At 38.6% G+C, this 17,577-nt stretch overlaps 1 long non-coding RNA gene across 1 annotated transcript in view; it reads left to right on the forward strand.

Annotated features, from left to right (window-relative positions):
• Window positions 1-17,246, forward strand: part of LOC124790118 — a 969,286-nt gene extending 952,040 nt beyond the window's left edge. The window contains exon 4 of the long non-coding RNA XR_007016228.1: window positions 17,191-17,246. This is a non-coding gene — a long non-coding RNA (uncharacterized LOC124790118). The remainder of the gene's footprint in view (window positions 1-17,190) is intronic.
• The last annotated feature ends 331 nt before the right edge of the window (window positions 17,247-17,577 follow it).

Below are 17,577 nucleotides of genomic sequence, written 5' to 3' on the forward strand. Positions count from 1 at the left end.
CACGCCACAAAGTAATCCATCTCCGATAAAAGACTGACGACGAGAGAAAAGTGGCAGACTGTGGCTGTTGTTAGCAAGTGCTACCCTAAACGGGTCTCTATTTGAGGTAGTGAACCGCTTCGTAGATCACGGAACGCCGAGGTTGTAACGAGATTCCTGTAATTGAAGAAATTTACCTGCCAGGAGTACTGCGCGGTATGTTCTATTGTAGAGAGGATACCTGCAATCGAGAAACAATAGCTGCAGCAGAGGTTGATTTACTAGCCGCCAGTTGCAAACCGTGACACAGTGGGACACATCACGCTAACTTGGAACCAAACTGTAGTAACAGCCGAGGAAGTTACGTGGCTTACAGGACGCAGGTTCTGAACCATTGGTCTGCAGCAGATAATAAATTCACGAATTATGGACCACCATCAGCTGGATACTGGAATGACGACAGTGAAAATCTGCGCCGGTCCGCGACTCGAACCCAGGTTTCCTCACTGGACGCGTAAGACCACGCGACTACCACGCGCGACGATGGTGATTGAATGTGTCACTATAGCAAGCAGCATTCTACTAATACCAGTATTGCTGTCTCTTGTTTTGATCAGTACCGAGGTGGAATCTTCCTATACGTTGGTCAGGGGCCTGAAGATGTCGAAGTAAAGTGCCTAATCTGGTAGCCAAACAAAATAAGAGGCGTATTCCGAAATTAAGGTCCGATCGGCCGCGAAATGGAAGCCACAATGATGATCCGATAAAGCTTTGCATAGGTGTGTTGGACAGTGTATCTATTATGACCTGTCTTTTCCGTTCTGAGCGCACAGTGAGCACGTAAAGATGCCTAGAAAACAGTGCCCCCGGCCAAGTATGAGTGCCTGTGAGAGATTTCTCCTGATTTGATGCAGCCCATACAACATAAATGCCATGCGTTTCCTTCTTCATGACAGTTCTAGGCCGCATTCTGCAGGGGAGCGTTTTCGGTGGGAAGTGTTTGACCGCTCTCCATACAGCCCGGACTTTGCTCCCGCTGAGTTTCATCTCCGCTGATATGAACACCTGGCTATGAAGTCAACGTTCTGTCACAGACAGCGAACTGCAGATCAGCGTAGAGAATCGGCGAAAAGTGCAGACGACTTCCTTCTATGATGAAGGTTGTAACCTCCCCACCGTAATTTTAAAGACAGAAATAATAAATGAATAGGAGCCAAACGTAACCTCCCTAGCAATTAAATTTAATGACAATGGGAACAAAAATGTGAAATTCGCAATCTGACTCTGGTGTAAGCTCCCACTAAAATAACGAAAGTCCATTCAGTGATAATGATTATTCAATTAAACCGAAATATCGGTCTTTGGCCCTGTGCAAAACAATCGGAATTAAAGTCTTACCTCAGAATAACTGGATGTCAAATTTCTGCTCTTATCTTTGCGCACGGCTTGGAAGATCTGCATTGCAAATAATAATATTCCTTTTTTCTGTAATTTTACTGAAAATTTTCTTTAAAAGAAGTGGAATGAAATGGGAAGTGCAACGAAATCTTTAGTTCAATAAAAAATAAAATTTTTGAAAAAATGCTTTTAAAATAAAAATTATTATTGGGGCATTTGTTGGAAATTAATTACAATAAATAAATTTTTTACATTATCTAATGATTATATTAATTAACAGTATACCTCATTCAGCATCTTGACCAGTGTTGCCGACCGCCTACATCACACAACCGCACTGGGGTGCTACTACTGACCGACCGCTCTGCATGACGACTACTAGCGAACTGCACTACATGACGACTACTAGCGAACTGCACGCGACGACTACTGACAGAGTACAGCTCTCAACTAGACAGAGCTACAAACTCGCAACGACAGACCGACAGACTGAGAACCGCTCGCAACACTCGCGCAGTCAAGCGCATACTCTCTGGTCACAGATACTACAATGCCTCGCCATCGCTGCTATGTTACATACGTGTTTCATAACCCTCCACTGGGGGGGCAAAAATTTGGCAGCGATGGTGAGTCATTTGGACTTGCCAATCGCGGCAAAATTTTTTTCTAATTAATCAACTTCTACAATTTACAGAATATTTAGATGTAGTACATAAAGTAAATGTTGTGCACACGCACTAAGTACAAAATATATCAGACAAAGACAAAAATGTGAGTACAAAACGTAGTAGCAAATCAGAAAAATGTATATACAAATTATTTGACAGATAACAAAGTGCACAGGCACTGAAAAAAAAAAATTCTTTAGCATATTCAGAACAAATAAACAGACTGGCAAAATATTATGTTGACAAGTGACATGAGTGCACATGCACTGCAGTTGAGAACATATCAGTAATTGATGAAATGTATGTACAATTAGTAACAAATGACATAAGTGCATTCGCATTGAAGTATTGAATATACAGTATAGTACAAATCATATTGAAAAATGAGAAAAGTGCACAGGCACTGAAGTTCAATAGAAAACATATTAACACCTAACATAAGTGTACATGTACTGTAGTTCAGAACATATCAAAAAAAAATGTATATACAATATAAAAGACAAGAGTGTACATATACTGTACTTCAGAACAAATCGAAAAAAATGTCTTTAGCATTTTCGCAATGAATAAACATAATGGCAAAAAAAATCATGTCCAAAGTGCACATGCACTGAAAAAATGTCTTTAGCATTTTCACAACAAATAAACATAATGGCAAAACATCATGTCGACCAGTGACATAAGTGTACTCGCACTGGAGTTCAGCAAATCTAAAAAAAAATGTATAGCCATGAACATAAATAATGTTAGCAAAAAATGATTTTCATTATGTGACAAGAATTAGGATAGGAAAGGGAAGGATTGCATCATGGTTGTAGCACTTTAGATTGCACACAGCTGCTCTGAAAGTCCATATCTTTCCACAGAAGTACAACACCAAGTGACACAACTTGAAGTTCTTTTCCCATCAGAATTTATCAGCGTACCCAAGACACTGAATTGTCGTAGTAATATTCCATGTTTTCATTTTGGCAGTACATTAGGTACACCAAACAGTGGGACCATAATAAGCTCTTCATTGCTCACGGTGGTGGACAGCATGTCGTGTCAACACCACACTCTTACAAGGCACACCAACGTAGAATTAGTGCAAAACCAAAGATAGTGCTCCATGATCACTGGGATAAACAGGACAAATGGACATTGCAGTAATTTAGGGTAGTCAGCTTATGAGGTGAAGGACATCAAGTCACATAATATTGACAATTACAGACTTAATTAGCAGTTTGTGGCATTCATAGCCCAGTTATTGAACATTTCTGTACCAAGTATGTCGTATTACAGAAAAATGTTCATTAATTGTTTTACATAGAATCAGTAGTCTTCTTTTCCTAGTTACAAAATGTAGCATGATTAATTAATCATTTGTCATTCCAATATAGTAAGAATCATTAGCCTTCTCCTGATTACAAAGCATTATGAAACAATCACATTCTTTTCCAGTTACAGAGTATAATTAAGAATCATTAACCTTCTCCTAATTACAGTTAATTAATCATTTGTCATTCCAATAATAATCATTAGCCTTTTCCTAATTACAGTTAATTAATCATTTGTCATTCCAATAATAATCATTAGCCTTCTTCTAATTACAAAGCATTATTAAACAGTCACATTCATTTCCAATAACAAAGTATGAACATTGAAAACAAGAGCTAATTAATGGCATAGCATAGTTAATTAATTATGTGTCATTCCAATCTAGTAAGAATCATTAGCCTTCTCCTGATTACAAAGCATTATTAAACAGTCACATTCATTTCTGGTTACAAAGTATCAACATTGAAAACAAGAGCTAATTAATGGCATAATTAATAACATAATTCGTTGATTGACATTAATTATTGGCACTCAGTGGCCAGCAAGTATTGAATAGAATAAAACATAGTTCATCATTCAGTATTATTCAGATCATTACGAAGTCATTATTAAAAATCAGCTAATTAGTCATAGCATTAATAATCATGGGCATTATAAGTAGTCTCATTACAATAAACAGTGTTCCTCATTCAGTAGTATTCAGATCATTATGAAGTCATTATTAAAATCAGTTAATTACAGTCAAAGCATTAATAATCACAGGCATTATAAGTAGTCTCATTACAATAAACAGTGGCAGTTATTAGCTAGTGACAAAGCATTATCTTAAATATATACTTTTTTTTGTCTCAATAAGAAGTCATTACTCAAGCGACATATTATTCAGAGCTAATCAGCATTACTCAGAATTTTCTCAAACTGGTATCACTACCTGGGACTGGTAATACATTTTTTTTTTTTTGTTAGCAATGCATTGCGTTGGGATCGATAATTAATTGCTGAGGCATAACACTATTTGCTTTTGACCTATTGCTGCAAATGAGGATAGGTAACGTCATTTGTCATGACTCAGCTGTAGCAAGGTTATGCAACAAGGCAATATATGTGATCACATTTATAAATGATAAACACAAATGGGTAAAAAAAAATAAAAATGCAAGTACTAGAACAGGTATAATAACTAACAGGTTTAGTAAGTATCATGAAAAGCTTCTCCTGGAAAAAATACAAAATGGATTATTGACCTGAAAGAAGAAACGCACACTATGCTGAAAAGTAGTGAACTTCGAATTAACAGGTAGTGAAATGTGTATAAAAATGTGTTCCATAGCTGTCCTTTCTAAAACTTTCTGTCATCTTACTATGCAATGTAGCACCTGCTGTCAAAGCAAACTGCAACAAATACTTAAATAACTACGTAGCATAAATACATAACTTCAACACTATCCTCATCTGTAAAGAAAAAACTTCATTATCCATCACTTCATTATCCATATTATCATAACTTCAATATTATCATCACCTGTAAAGAAAAACTTCATTATTCATAATACCATATCCTTCATCATTATTCATCAGTATTCATTATCATCTGCAAAAAAATCACTTCATTACTCATTACATAACTATTCCTTATCTCTAGCATATTTCATCACTAAAACTAAGATGTGTAGTTCTGTCTGACAGCCTGCATCAATCACCTTGTATTCTGAAAGAAAAAATTAGTTAAGACTGCTATTCTATGATGAGTATAGTATATTCTTGTTAATGCCTGTTAATCCTGATCCATTTACTATTCCTCATAAAGTCATCGCATCTTCTATCGTTTATTTCGTAGGTGAAATTCCCATTTCTGTTGAATTTATTTCTTACACGCATCATTTCTTTCTGAAATTGATGAACAAAGATTAATGTCTTGCATTTAAATCATATACCCACTAAATAATGTTTGGTTTATGGTGACATAATTAACCATACAGCATAACATGACAGAAAACGTAATATGTCAAAGACATTGACAGTGTTCAGATGCAAAAATGTACACAGAATATCACAATGCAGCAGCAAAAAATGTAAAACAGTCACGATCTTGAGATGTCATAGGGCAAAAAAAAATGTCAAAGTCGACTGGTGTGTGTTATATCTTAACTATTTCACAGTGCATATAAACAAAACTGGAATACAATCGTACATAAAAAGACAAATGTGACGTTCGTTGTGTTCAGCTTGTATGTAGTGTAATTAATCAAGTCGAGAATTAAAGACTTTAATAAAAAAAATGTAATGAAATTAACATGTCATTAGCTAACATTGCATAATTAGTCATAAAATACGTAAGGGTGTCTGAAAAAATATGCACGGTCTGATGTGTAACGACGAGAAAAGCGACCTGCTAACCTTACCTTGCCGGGCATTTGCCAAGAAAAAATACGATAATCATCAGTAATTAGTCAGGTGAAATAATTGCATTAGTAAATGGCATCATAGTGTGTTGAATCATACAGTGGTTTCACTCAATAACCGGTTTAATGTTTGAGATATGGTGATTGCCTTTCGATTTTCTGGTTCTCAAAGTTTCGACGTGTACAACATTGGGGTGAGGGATGCTGCGAATCCGATATGGACCTGCGTATAGAAGTTCAAATTTACTGCACTTACCTTTTAATTTGCTGGATAAATAGTGTGTACGTATTAATATCTTCTGTCCAACGTGAAAGTCGCGGCGTGTACAAACCTGTTTTTGCTGTCTTCTCCGGCGCTCTGCGGCACGTTTGATGTTGTTCAGCGCAATGTTAATTATTACGTGGTGTAGTAGGCGACGACTTTTGGGGAATTCTACTAATTCTTTAATTTTGTTTGGCGGTTCAACGTTTTTCAGTATAACAGACGGAGATAGCATAGTGGATTCATTTGGTATGGAATTAATTACATCTTGGAATGAGAGTATGTGTGTATCCCAATCAATATGTCTTTTGTGGCAGTATATTCTACACAGCTTACCAATTTCTTTCATTAATCTTTCACAGGGGTTCGAAGAAGCGTGGTACTTGGATATATAGATCGGAGAAATGTTTCTGGCTCGTAACATGCGTGTCCATATGGTACTACGAAATTGAGATCCATTGTCAGAAATTACTTTCATCACATGCCCTACATGAAATAGAAAATGTTTTACAAATGCTTTCGAAACAGTTTTAGCAGTAGCTTTGCGTAATGGAGTGAAAGTAACAAATTTTGAAATGAGCTCAACAGCGACAAATATGTAGCAAAAACCTCTGTTAGTTCTCGGAATCGGACCAAAAATATCTACAGCGGCCATGTGTCTTAATTTAACAGGTATAATGGGATATAAAGGAGGAATATGTGAAGTGGTGTCTGATTTAGCTTTCTGGCAAATTTTACAAGACGCTAAAACTCGTCCTATACGTTTCTCCATGTTGGTAAAATAACAGTTCTGTCTCAGTATAAGAAAACATTTTCTTGCTCCGTAATGTGCGTAACTTAAATGAGTGTACCAGATTAGTTTGTTAACCAGTTCGTCAGGAATGCATAATAACCAATTGTTGCTGTCAGGATGAGAGCGGCGAAACAGAATGTCATTGCGTACAGTGTAGTGGTTCCTAATCGTAACATTATTCTTATCTAGCCAAAGGTGTTTAATTTCTTTCCACACGTTGTCTTTATTTTGTTCTTGCGCTATGTCCTGTAATGACGATGAAATAAAGTTTTCAAATGCAACTTGCTGAATGTACATGACACTGAAATTTGTTTTGCAGAAGTTGGTTGCTACGTCTTGCTGATTGTTGCTCAGAGAACGCGATAGTGCGTCTGCTATAACATTTTGCGTGCCGGGAATATGAACTACTGTAAAATTAAATTCCTGTAAATATAGTTTCCATCTACTTAATCTATCGTGAGTAAATTTAGCCGAAAGTAAAAATTGTATCGCTCTGTGGTCTGTGTAAACGGTGGTATGTCTGCCATAAAGAAAGTGCCTAAATCTCGTAAAAGCCCATACAACACATAATGTTTCCAGTTCTGTAACGGAATAATTTCGCTCAGCAGGTGACAGAATGCGGCTTGCAAATGCGATGTTTTTAATTACTGTAGAACCATCTTCTTCAATTTCCTGGAAAATGTGTACGCCTAAAGCGGTGTTGGAACTGTCGGTGGCAATGGAAAAATTTCTAGTAAGATCTGGGTGCGATAAAAGTGGTGCATTCAACAGAGCATGTTTCAGGTTCATGAATTCAGAATGTGCTTGCTTATCCCAAGACCAAATAGTGTTTTTACCTGTCAATTGGCATAATCTGGGCGTGTCTAAAGCGGAGTGATGAATAAATTTACGAAAAAAGGTAATTAAGCCCAAAAAACTGCGTAATTGTTTCTTCGTCGTAGGAACAGTAATGTCACGTAGAGCCTGAAGTTTTTCCGGATCTGGTGCAATGCCTTCTGCTGAAATTACGTGTCCAAGAAATTTTATAGAAGTTTTGCCAAAGTGCGATTTACTGAGGTTAACTGTAAGTCCTTGTGCATGGAAAGTTTGTAACAGACGTTCAAGAATCATATTGTGTTCAGACCAGTTAGCTTCTGCGATAAGAATATCGTCTACATACGTCGTAATTTTGTCCTTAATGCAAACGTGTGTCGGATGGCGTCAAAATTAATAACATTTTCGTGAAGAAGATTCTGCGTGTCAAAATTATTGCTTACGTTACTGGAATATGAAACCTGTACTGTATATGGTCAAATTCTATCGTACGTGCTGTTATTTACGGGAGAATATTGTGGCATATCCACTATATGAACTGTTCTGTTATTTCTTACTGACGTGTTACGCTATGGATGACACCTATTGTCTGTTTCATTCATCATAATATGTTGTTGCTGCTCATAAGATCGACTGTTATTAAATGTACGCTGAAAATTGTGCTCATCATTTTTTTTTTTTTTTTTACGTCTGTCATGATAGTAATTTCTATACGGCACATTGCGATGCGAGTTGAAATAGTGTGTTGTCTGTACGTAGTTATTTCTTTACTGCCATGCGTTACTATTTGTTGGGGCTGGGACTATACGTGCACACGGCGAAACATTAAAGCTTGGTTGACCTTGTAGACTGCATTGTTGGTTAGGTATGCTAAGCGGCTGACTTTCATGCTGTTGTGGTGAAAAACATCTATTGTTACAAAACTGTGGTTCCGATTGCTCAAAATTTTATACATACTGATGATTACGACTTTTATCTGTTATTTAAGTTCTCGTGATTCTGGAGTGCCTAATGAAAATTGTCACATTCGGTAAAAATTTGTCACATCGGGTTTTCTTTAGTCATTTTTCTTAATTCTAGGTAGAGCAATAGTTAAAGAGCAGTTTGGATAGATATAAAGGATAGTAGAAGAGAAGGCAGCAGTGCAGAAAACTAAAGATGAAACAGCACTACTACAGCTCGGGGCCCTATGCTCGCTACGGCACATATTCATTAAAGCGTAATGAATCCCCTGAGGTCAATTACGCACTGCAAATAAATTTTGGCTTTTGCGTTACAGGCAATTGCGGTATAAATCCAAAAGCAAATAGTTGTATCCAAGTTAAATCTAGTTTCTTCATTATAGGCAATGCTGTTGTAAATACAAAAATAAATTGTCGCATCTGTTTCAAAGCTAGTTTCTGCATTACACGCAATAGCGGTGAAAGCATAAAAACAAATTGTCGTATACAGCTCAAAGTGTGTACCTGTGTTCTGTCATTGTTAAATTCTTTACATTTTCTTACAAATGTAAATTGCTCGAAATCTACGTTCTCGTCACTTAGTTTGATAATACGTTCAGGTTTGTGTGAAAGTCTGTTTATCTGTGTGATTTCTGATTTCAAGTTGCATAGCTTTTCAGATTTTAAGTCGCGTTGCTTTTCGGATTTTAATTCGCGTAGTCTCTGTAAATTGCTCACATTATACGCGCTGCGTAAGTCTCACAAATCTTCGCAACGTGGCGGGTTCTGTGACGTATTGGTGACTGAAATAATTGTTAATTCTGTTACTTTACTACTTTCGTCAATTTGGTTGTTCTGACGTTCAAATTTCTCGTCAGCTTCCGTGTTCGGAGTGTGTGATACTTCCACTGACTCTAAATTAATTTCGTCGCGAATCTGTACTTCGTTTCTAGGGTCTTCTTCAGTGACTGCATTAATTTCGTGTATCTCTGTTGCGTTTGCTGAACATTGTTCAGTGACTGCAATAACTTCGTCTTTATGTAATTCTGTTGTGCCTACACGTGTGCTACTTGATTCTTGTGCAACGGTGCCAACTTTTTCATTACTGTTATTAGCACAAGTCTTAGTGTTCACACGTAATTGTCCTCTACCATCATAATTTTGCGCGGCAATGGCTTTAACCTGTTCCTCAAGCTGTTCATTCCGTTCACTAAGTTGTTTGATTTTTTATTAATGTTGTCTTGTTCTTCATTCGATTGTTTATACCTTTCATTAATTAATTCACTTTGTTTGAGACGGTTTTTCTGTATTTCATTTATTAGTTGTAATATTGCCAAAATCTGATCAAATGTAACATCCTCTACTCTACTATTTGTACTATTTGACGGTGTATTTGCAATTGTCGCGTTTTGTGCGACCCTTTGGTCATTCTGTAATTTACAAAACGATCTGTCACTCGAACGTACATTGTCAGTCACTATTTCGGAATTAAATGAATCCGTCGTATTTTCGGTACACTGTCCATTCTTATTAGAAACATTTGTCTGTACATTACTTGGATTTTCTAAATCGGGTGTGTTAAGCTCGGCAGCGCTCATTACAATAGAGCGTTCTGCGTCATCAATTGTCGTCAAATTAACAGACGAGACAATTGAGTTCGTTTGTTCGTCATTAATATAAAAGTCATCACTAGTGGTTGTAATGCACTGATTGTTAGTGAACGCAGGATTGACATCATTACACTGCGTATCACATGTCCTATCGGTAAAGTTGTTTAAATCGGTAGTTTCGTTCATAATACCTCGCGATACACTATTCACAGTCTTTCGCGGCATTTTTACAGTAGTCACAATTACTCAAAAACAAATAAGCACAAATGCAAAAGCAACACACAAATACAATAGAGCAACGAATTGCCGTTGATCTGTGGAAAGAAAGTCACAAGTTAATAAAAGCGTAGCGCCAAATCCTAATTATATCTAAGCAAATAAGAGCAGATATCTGACTGTTGTTCAAAAGACTCTCAACGAAATACGATCCTGGACTGGGTGTCGCCAAGTGTAACCTCCCCACCGTAATTTTAAAGGGAAATAACAATACTTAATAGAAATGGGAGCCAAGTGTAACCTCCCCACCGTAATTTTAAAGACAGAAATAATAAATGAATAGGAGCCAAACGTAACCTCCCTAGCAATTAAATTTAATGACAATGGGAACAAAAATGTGAAATTCGCAATCTGACTCTGGTGTAAGCTCCCACTAAAATAATGAAAGTCCATTCAGTGATAATGATTATTCAATTAAACCGAAATATCGGTCTTTGGCCCTGTGCAAAACAATCGGAATTAAAGTCTTACCTCAGAATAACTGGATGTCAAATTTCTGCTCTTATCTTTGCGCACGGCTTGGAAGATCTGCATTGCAAATAATAATATTCCTTTTTTCTGTAATTTTACTGAAAATTTTCTTTAAAAGAAGTGGAATGAAATGGGAAGTGCAACGAAATCTTTAGTTTAATAAAAAATAAAATTTTTGAAAAAATGCTTTTAAAATAAAAATTATTATTGGGGCATTTGTTGGAAATTAATTACAATAAATAAATTTTTTACATTATCTAATGATTATATTAATTAACAGTATACCTCATTCAGCATCTTGACCAGTGTTGCCGACCGCCTACATCACACAACCGCACTGGGGTGCTACTACTGACCGACCGCTCTGCATGACGACTACTAGCGAACTGCACTACATGACGACTACTAGCGAACTGCACGCGACGACTACTGACAGAGTACAGCTCTCAACTAGACAGAGCTACAAACTCGCAACGACAGACCGACAGACTGAGAACCGCTCGCAACACTCGCGCAGTCAAGCGCATACTCTCTGGTCACAGATACTACAATGCCTCGCCATCGCTGCTATGTTACATACGTGTTTCAAGGTACCGGAAAGTTGGCACAACGCTACGATAAATGTCTCAGACGGAGCGGCGACTATGTAGAGATGCTGCTGGGAGATGTGGCTAACTACAGCAAATAAAACACTTTTGATTTTCACTGTGGTATCCATTTCGTGGACGATCGGACCTTACTTTCTGAATACGCCTCGTAAGTTTGGAAACAGGACGGCTGAAAGGCGTTTAATTTGACATTCTGTATCGAACAGCCGAGTACCTCAATCATCTATGGAAAGATGGACTTACAGAGTCTTACAGAATCATCAACAAACCGCCTTTAAGACGTAATTTGACGAGCGACATTCAAGAGCTTGTAAATACAAGTGAAGCTGCTTGGAATTCGTATTTAATTCTTTTGATATTTTATTATTGACCATTTTTTATTTCCTGTCAAACATTTCATCTGAAACGACGTAGACACAGTGTTTCCCTTAGGCAGCATGCTGGGTCCGTGTACATTATTGTTAAAGTGCATTACTTAATGCTCTAAATTGCGTATTTCTGTATGATTAGCTATTCTCGGAGACGGAAAACGTTCCAAATACAGTTTTTTTTTTTTAACGGAGGGAAATGCTCATCTATAGAGTAATGACATTTACAGTACTGGTTTCACGGGTAGCAATATTCCTAGATGGTAGATGGTACCTGCTGGTTATGTCTGATATGGATTCTTTTTATGACACTTTTCTGTAGACTGTCATTGAATTAAGTAATAGCTACGAAATTCTAATAAAACGCCCTGCTTTTACAAGACCTGACCGCGATAAGCAGTTCTCACTTTGAAATAGCCTTTCCTTTGACTTATTGCTTCTTCAACATACAGTTAAAATAAATTCTAACAATGAGCAACATTGACTTACACCTTTTCTGATTTTGGCCTATTGAACTGTTCCATCAGTATTACTTACGCTTCTATTCCTGTAGTTGATACCTTTCTGGCTATGAAAGGAAAACATGTTTTTCAGTTCCGTGTTTTCTAGAGCATACGCCAAATGTACTACTGCTGTGTATTTTTCGTTGCTTTTCCTATGTCTGCACTCTGTCATTACCCTCCGTTTAAGACTGTACACACATTTCATTACAATCAAAAGGATGATCTACCAGTACATTTTAATACATTTTAATTCTTCCCTTCGATTGAGTAGTAGAGTATTCTTGTTAGTATTTATGATCCATGTGACACACGACAGACTGTGTGGTAACGTTCTTCACGGGGTATTCAGGGAAACAAGCTCTGAGCTCTGCGGTGTTGCGTCCATCTTATTTCCTTCAGTACGTTGACAACATCTTTTTGATGTGTACGATATTGCAGGGCCCCTGTTGTTAAGAAAAAAGATGCGAAGACGAAACTGCGTAATTTCTGAAGAGGACGATCTGCATTCTGAACTACAGTAGCTGTGACTCGTGTTCTGGGAAAATGACTACAACATGGGGGAAATTCTTCTTGCTGTTCTATGCAGTACTAATGGCTCCGAGCACTATGGGACTTAACATCTGAGGTCATCAATCCCCTAGAACTCAGAACTACTTAAACCTAACTAACCTAAGGACATCACACACATTCATCTCCGAGGCAGGAATCGAACCTGCGACCACTGCAGTCGCGCGGTTCCGGAGTGAAGCGCCTAGAACCGCTCGGCTACAGCGGCCGACGTTCTATGCGGAAGTTCGTGATTTCACAGTAAAATAAGAAACGCTTCATATCGGATAAGGAGAGGACAGTTTTGCGCCGTCGCTATATTGGTATGAAAGAGGCACAAAGAAAATGTATCTTTCATCTCGTCCATGTCGTTCACGAGTGTCGAGTACTGATAACTTTGAAAAAATGAATGTCTTTACAGACTAAGAGGAGTAGACATGCTGATTCTGGAGAATACAGAGGACACGTGAAGAAAACAGTGAAGTTGTGCGCACAAAGCTATCCCGATAGATGGTGTCCAAGACGAACGACAATTCAGCGAATGTACAAAAAATTATTATGGAAAGGCACTGGAACACGAGGCAGAGGGAAAGAAACTAGCCAGCAACGAGTTGAAGCGTAAGAAATATTCGACGTTTCTCATAATCTCCAGATTAAGTGTGATTCTGAACTACACTACGGAAAAAAATAGTTCACCTGGAAAGACGACGTCGATTTTGTTCCGATGACGTCATATGCTACATGGCGTATAGTCGATATACTGTTAATGGTTTTGACGTCGTCCACCAACAGATAGCGTAGTGGGATAGCTACCAGAGCGCCATCTGTGTCTACCCTTTAATATGGAATGCTCGCAGCCGGAAAGCTCAGTGTGGTGCAAACGTGTGAAGCAAGCAGGCAGCCAAGCCTCGGAGTGGCAATCTTGCTTCCTAAAGTCAACTGACGGAGTTTGAAAGTGGTTCATTTGTGGTCTTTCAAATGGCCAGCTGGACCTTCCGGAGAGCTGCCACACGAGCTCGACTTGCTGCTTCGGTTGTGCAACGAAGCTGGTATCAGTAGTCACGAGAAATTTCTCTCACACGTAGACGAGCTTCATGGCCAGCACGGACCACAGACTCCCGCCAGTACCGTCGTATTGTAAGGGCAGCAATGGCAGCTTGTAGAACTACCACAGCACAGATAAGACGGCTCGTGAGTCCCGACGGGCGTTTCAGCAGGAGTCGATACCTGGTACCCCAGAACCGTTTGTGCTGTTGATCTGTGAGTGTAATCATCTCATGTACTCCATATGCACTGTTGCAACGATAAATCTTGAGTGAACCGGAAACCTCTGACAGGATGTACTAATTTTTTTCCGGCAGTGTAAATCAGCCCAGCGTTGTTCGCATTTTGCGCGCAACCACCTCCCATCCGTATGGGTCACTTCACTAGCAGATTATCCTGCGGGATTACAGAAAATGCTTTCTGTCGCCCATTCTGATGTCTCAGCAGAACAGTATACATATCACTGAAAAATGAAAGTAAGATATGTAAGTTACTGAGAAGCCGTACTAGGCTAGACAAGGTGAACATTAGAGGCAGTGAACATTGGAAGCAGTGAAAACGTTTGGAGATATGTGATTGGCCCTTACGTCATTGAAGAATCGTATAGGGTAAAAGACATGCACAGTTTCCTATCGAAGTGCTGCCGGCTCTTCTAAAGGAAGTATTACTTGAAATACCTAGATATTTGTGTTGAAAACAGGTGGTGCCTGGTTCACTACTCGCTTTTGGCTAGGAAGGTGCTCACCCACCTCCTCCCTGCTTGCTAGATAGGTCGTGACTGTGTTAACAAGTGGTCTGCAGGTTCGCATAATTTGACGTCACTGGACTTTTTTTTCGAGGGTAAACTCAAAGATGAAATCTATGCACAACTTCTAAAGGTACAAAATCATTTAAAACTTCGCACTGTTGTAGCATGTGCAATGATATCGAAGGCATCTATCCTGAAGGTCTCAATCCAACGACTTAAAGGTGTATTACGGGAGTACCTGAGCATTTCGAAGACAGAAATGGAATTTTTAGGGGGTTTCTATGGCCACATTTCCTCTTCGTTGCTCCTGCAGGCGTAATTTTGCAATGTAAGTGTGTATCTTGACATTAACCTCAAACCGAAGTGCGGTGTGTGCTAGAGGCTACCTCATGAATCACTGTTTACAGTACAAACAACATTCATCGCACTCGAGTTCGCTTGCCTCCATAATTCCTCTACTTCTTATTGCCCGTTATTCCTTCGTGAAGTGCAGACTTGTCACTCCACCCTGAATTGTTACGCGTCACCAAGCAAACGCTGAGTTGCCTCCGTACTTTAATGTTGGCATTACACGCAAGGGCTGTAACCACGTATGTATTTGGCCCAAAGCTAAAAATGTAAAAGAAATCAGCAAACTAACATCAGTAAAGGAAAACAGTATGCTGTTACACTAAGAGCTGAATAAACTACGTTGTGACCTAATCCATCCTTTTACAATTTACAATTCTGAAAAAGAAAGGTTGGAGCAAAGGTGGAACATTGGTTAATCAAACAAAACAACTTACACCTCATGTGAACTTCTGAGCACCGGACTTTTACACATGCGGCGACACATTGCTGTGTGGAACGACGAGAGTGACGCAGGGAGCCACGTTTTGGCACCATTACACACGAGGGTTGTACGCACTTTTGAGCCAAATTTCAAACTTCTGAACTCAACGGGAGAAAACGACGGGGTTTCAGAGGAGTGAATTTTTATTTCTTTTGTGCAGTGTACGTATTTTCCTCTTCGACGCTGCTGCAAAATCAGACTTCAAGAAGAATATAATAATTCCAATCCCAAAGAAAGCAGGTGTTGACAGATGTGAAAATTACCGAACTATCAGTTTAATAAGTCACGGCTGCAAAATACTAACGCGAATTCTTTACAGACGAATGGAAAAACTGGTAGAAGCGGACCTCGGGGAAGATCACTTTGGATTCCGTAGAAATGTTGGAACACGTGAGGCAATACTAACCTTACGACTTATCTTAGAAGAAAGATTAAGAAAAGGCAAACCTACGTTTCTACCATTTGTAGACTTAGAGAAAGCTTTTGACAATGTTAACTGGAATACTCTCTTTCAAATTCTGAAGGTGGCAGGGGTAAAATACAGGGAGCGAAAGGCTATTTACAATTTGTACAGAAACCAGATTGCAGTTATAAGAGTCGAGGGGCATTAAAGGGAAGCAGTGGTTGGGAAAGGAGTGAGACAGGGTTGTAGCCTCTCCCCGATGTTATTCAATCTGTATATTGAGCAAGCAGTAAAGGAAACAAAACAAAAATTCGGAGTAGGTATTAAAATTCATGGAGAAGAAGTAAAAACTTTGAGGTTCGCCGATGACATTGTAATTCTGTCAGAGACAGCAAAGGACTTGGAAGAGCAGTTGAACGGAATGGACAGTGTCTTGAAAGGAGGATATAAGATGAACATCAACAAAAGCAAAACGAGGATAATGGAATGTAGTCAAATTAAATCGGGTGATGCTGAGGGAATTAGATTAGGAAATGAGACACTTAAAGTAGTAAAGGAGTTTTGCTATTTAGGGAGTAAAATAACTGATGATGGTCGAAGTAGAGAGGATATAAAATGTAGACTGGCAATGGCAAGGAAATCGTTTCTGAAGAAGAGAAATTTGTTAACATCGAGTATAGATTTAAGTGTCAGGAAGTCGTTTCTGAAAGTATTTGTATGGAGTGTAGCCATGTATGGAAGTGAAACATGGACGATAACTAGTTTGGACAAGAAGAGAATAGAAGCTTTCGAAATGTGGTGCTACAGAAGAATGCTGAAGATAGGGTGGGTAGATCACGTAACTAATGAGGAGGTATTGAATAAGATTGGGGAGAAGAGAAGTTTGTGGCACAACTTGACTAGAAGAAGGGATCGGTTGGTAGGACACGTTTTGAGGCATGAAGGGATCACAAATTTAGCATTGGAGGGCAGCGTGGAGGGTAAAAATCGTAGAGGGAGACCAAGAGATGAATACACTAAGCAGATTCAGAAGGATGTAGGTTGCAGTAGGTACTGGGAGATGAAGAAGCTTGCACAGGATATAGTAGCATGGAGAGCTGCATCAAACCAGTCTCAGGACTGAAGACCACAACAACAACAATTGGAGAAAGTAATGCCGTATGAAATGACAAGCAGTATTTTAATCAAAGGTTTTTTTGTTTCAGATTCACTGTGCGGTTGCAGAATGTAACTGCGGAGGAGGATTCCAATTAACAAGGTAAGTGCAACGCCATTTAACTTACTCTGATGGTTTAGCACTGATGTTCAGAGGAAACTACATAATCCATTATCTTATACCATCGTGCTTTCATGGTGGTGTTGATCTATTCGCTAGAAATGTTTGTATCTTAAAACGACGCTATGCTATCGTAACAGAAATGTGATATCTCAGTATAGAAGCCACTATACAGGGTGAATCACCTGAAACTTAGACCCGAAATATTACGGAAATGGAAAGTGATACTGATGTGTGGTTTTCACAGAATGGGATGGTATTCAGGTGCTCTAATTTTTAGCCAATCAACAGGTTGTAATAATGCTTAGAAAGTGTA

The sequence above is a fragment of the Schistocerca piceifrons genome, chromosome 3 (genome assembly GCF_021461385.2).
Source record: "Schistocerca piceifrons isolate TAMUIC-IGC-003096 chromosome 3, iqSchPice1.1, whole genome shotgun sequence".
Lineage (NCBI taxonomy): Eukaryota > Metazoa > Arthropoda > Insecta > Orthoptera > Acrididae > Schistocerca > Schistocerca piceifrons.